Source organism: Arachis ipaensis, chromosome B08, assembly GCF_000816755.2.
Source record: "Arachis ipaensis cultivar K30076 chromosome B08, Araip1.1, whole genome shotgun sequence".
Classification (NCBI taxonomy): domain Eukaryota; kingdom Viridiplantae; phylum Streptophyta; class Magnoliopsida; order Fabales; family Fabaceae; genus Arachis; species Arachis ipaensis.
Window position 1 is genome coordinate 25,657,921 of NC_029792.2, and position 4,381 is coordinate 25,662,301.

A 4,381-nucleotide genomic window follows, 5' to 3' on the forward strand; every position below is an offset into this window, starting at 1 on the left:
TATGGACCCGGCCAAGGTTGATGTTATTACCACTTTGCCTCACCCCTCATCCGTGAGGGAGGTCCGCTCGTTTTTGGGACATGCAGGATTTTATAGGCGCTTTATCAAGGACTTCAGCAAGATTGCTTTGCCATTGTCGCGCCTACTCCAAAAAGATGTGGATTTTGAGTTTGACAGTGAATGTGTAAAAGCTTTTGAAGAGCTAAGGAGAGTTCTTACCACAGCACCGATTGTGCGAGGCCCCAACTGGATGTTGCCATTTGAGATAATGTGCGATGCGTCAAACTATGCTGTGGGTGCCGCGCTTGCACAGCGCGATGGTAAACTCTCTTATGTCATTGCTTACTCTTCTAAGACACTATATGCAGCACAATCCAACTATACCACTACTGAAAAAGAACTCTTAGCCATTGTTCATGCTCTAGATAAATTCAGATCTTATTTGCTAGGTTCAAAGATAGTGATATACACGGATCATGCAGCTTTAAAGTACTTATTGATAAAGAATGAGTCAAAGCCTAGACTCATACGTTGGATCTTGCTTTTGCAAGAATTTGACATTGAGATTAGGGACCGGAGTAGATCTCAAAACCTGGTTGCGGATTATTTAAGCCGCATTGAGAATTTAAAAACTTATCCATTTCCGATCAATGACTCATTCCCATTGGATAGTTTGCATGCTGTGTCGGTTAGCTTTCCTTGGTTTGCCCCAATGGCGAACTACTTAGTTGCAAGAATCTTCCCTCCCAACTTTTCGAAAAACCAAAGGGACAAGTTGAGGAGTGATTCCAAATACTATATTTGGGATGACTCTCACTTGTGGAAGTGAGGCGTGGACCAAGTAATTCAAAGATGCGTCCCGAAATCCGAATTCCAACCAATTCTTGAAGCTTGTCATTCATCCGAATGTGGTGGCCACTTTGGCCCACAAAGGACCACTAAAAAGTGTTGGATTGTGGATTCTGGTGGCCAACCTTATTCAAAGATGCTAACCGGTTATATGTGTCTTGCCATCAGTGTCAGAAGTCAGGGAACGCATCCCAAAGGGATGAAATGCCTCAGCAACCTATGCTGTTCTGTGAGATATTTGATGTATGGGGCATTGACTTTATGGGACCATTTCCCAACTCTAGTGGGTACCTGTATATTCTGTTAGCGGTTGACTACGTGTCAAAGGGGTAGAGGCCGTACCTACCCGCTTTGATGATGCCAATACCGTTGTTTCTTTCATAAGGAATCACATTGTATGCCGTTATGGGTCGCCACGAGCAATCGTGAGCGACCAAGGATCCCACTTTTGTAACAGGAAGGTAGAAGCATTGCTCAAGCGCTATGGAGTGACGCATAAGGTTGCTACTGCTTATCATCCGCAAACAAATGGGCAAGCAGAAGTGTCCAACCGGGAAATCAAGAGAATCTTGGAAAAAGTGGTCAATCCACAAAGAAAGGATTGGAGCCTCCGATTAGGAGATGCATTATGGGCGTATAGAACGGCCTACAAGACTCCGATAGGGATGAGCCCTTTCCGGATCGTCTATGGTAAGGCATGCCACCTTCCGGTGGAGATTGAGCATCGAGCCTATTGGGCGGTAAAGCAGTGCAACATGGATCTAGCCAAGGCGGGGGAAGCTAGGAAGCTACAACTGGAGGAGCTTGAATGTTTGAGGAACGAGTCATATGAGAATTTCCGAATCTACAAGGAAAAGACTAAAGCATTCCATGACCATCACATTCGGAAGAAGGACTTTCAAGAAGGTGATGACGTCCTCCTCTACAACTCAAGGCTCCGATTTATGCCTGGCAAGCTCCGCTCTAGATGGGAAGGACCTTTCTAGGTGAAGGAGATGAAGCCCTACGGAGTGGTGGAGTTGTTTGATCCCAAAAGTGAAGCAACTTTCAAGGTGAATGGACATAGAGTGAAGAGGTATCATGGTTGCAAGCCTCCAAGGGAGCTAGAGGTATACATATTGGAGGATGCACCAAGAAGAGAGGAAGCTTAAAAAAAGGACCGTCCAACTTAAGGACGTTAAAGAAAAGTGCTTGGTGGGAGGCACCCCACTATAGTAAGATCTTCCTTGTTTATACCATCTTCTTAGTATTCTTAATTTCTTGTGAATTTTGTGATCTTTTGATGATTGATTGAGTGCATAGGAATGTTAGTTTTGTTGATTTTATCGAATAGATAGGATGTGAAAAGGATAAAGAAAACACAAATTTTTCTTTGAAGAGGGATACCGACGCGCCAGCGCACAGTGCGCGCGCGCACCGGTAGCGAAATTCCATTCTTGGGCCAAATACCCGAGAGTTATGCCCACTTCATGCCCAACTCGCGCTAGACACTCACGCGTCTGCGTACATGCCGCCGGTGCGCACTCTGGCAAATTAACCATCGACGCGCTAGCGCACGGTGCGCACGCGCGCCGATGGCGATATGTGAACTCCCTGGTACAAGAACCAGAGAGTTGTGCCACAATTGGGCCAACCTTGTGCCAACACCCACGCGTCCGCGCGTAGTGCGCATCCGCACCAGTGGCAAAACACCTCAAGCACGTGTCTGCACAAGGTGTGCGCCCGCGTGCCTACCTCACTAACTCACTCTGGTACAAAAAACCAGAGACTTGAGCAAACTTTGTGCCACTTTTGTGCCTGAGGCATAACCTCTCTCACGCGCGCGCGCCGGTTGCGCGCGCGCGCCGGTTGCGCGCATCAGTTTAATACCTTCGCACCTACCCTGTTTCTCTTTCTTTAAATTTTCTTTTCTCTTCTTTAGTTTCTTTTTCTTCTCCATCCATCATTTCCCTTCTCTTCTTCTTCTTCTACAATCCACCACCATTGTCTCCGGCCACTCACCAGTGATAACCACTCTTTTCCGGTAGCACTACACTTCTCTTATTTTCCCTCTCATCCTCACAAAAGAAGGTTCAACCTTGTTCCTTCATACTCATCAAGATTTTGCTCCTTCCTTTCCTTTCTTCCACTTTCCCTTGCCTTATTTCTTCTAGTTAGATGCCTCTTATTGCTTTATTTAGTCTCTCTTTTACTTGCATGATCATGTTTCTTGCTTTATTTGCTTCTTTTTTCTTTTTCCTTATTTCTCCATGGATGTTGAATTTGAGCTTAATTTGCATTAATAGATCTTTTGTCATTCTTTCTCTAACCTTTGCCATTGTGTGATATTTATGTGATGATTGATGTTCTATTTTGGGCTTTAAATTGGTTTAGAATCTCATAATTGCTTATTGCTTGTTTATTGCACGCCAAGTGTTCGAGGAAATGCACATATACCATTTCGGCTCAATTTAGCCATGTATTTCCAAATTGGTGTTCTCTCCTCATTCACTTGCTTTCTCTTAAATGCATTGAGTCCAATTTGTGTGCTTTGTGCTTATACTTGCCAATTAGATATTAATTAAACATGACTTGCTTTTTTATTTTGGATGCTTGAGACTACTCTTCTCATGCCATTGCATGCTTTACTTCCTCTTGCATCCCATGCCAAGTGTTATGACCCTTGCTTTTACATCTACCACGGGCATTACAATTCACTTGCATGTCTTTTGTCAAATTGATTCTTGGGTTTAATGTTTTCCTTCATTCTCTCCCTTTTTAGGATGGCCACCAAGAAAGGCAAGGAGATAGCTTCAAGGAAACCGGCCGCAAAAAGGGCACCCCAAAAATCAAACTCTAAGGCGCGTTCTTCAGTAGGAGTCAAATCTCTATCTAAGAAAGGAAAGACAACCGCTCCTTTTGATGAGAATGACAAGGGCAAACCGGCGAGAGATTCTTCAAGGTTCCCCAACCGCTTCTGTGAACTTATGTTCCCCTCCATAGCGCGTGGATGGGAGTTTCTTTTACGAAAACCAAGGGAAATCAACCTCTCTTGGGTGGAAAAATTCTACACCAACTACCATCTTCCATCTCTTCAATCGGTATACATGTGCCGGAAGCAAGTTTTAGTTTCAGAAGAGGCTATTCAACAAGTGCTTAATGTCTTACCAGTGCCAAGTGACATGGATGGCTACCAAAAAGTCCTACGTCAGCGAGAAAAATATGGATTTAATTGGGACTCGATTCTCCGAGTCATTGCTGAGCCAGAGGCATTTTGAACCCAAGGTCGACTCCGGATGAGTCCTAAGTCCATTGACGCTCGCTTCCTCACTGTGGAAGCTAGAGCTTGGGCCCAGATCCTATCTCATTATGTGCTACCTAGCACCCACAAGTCGTCCCTCACGGCGGACCTCGCCTTGCTTGTTTGGTGTGTTCTCACGGAGAAGACGGTGAACATCCCGCCTCTTGTCAAGCAAGCGATGAGTCAAGTTCACGACCGGGGTAATTTGCCATTTCCAGCATTAGTGTCTGACTTAGTTACTGCTGCGGGTGT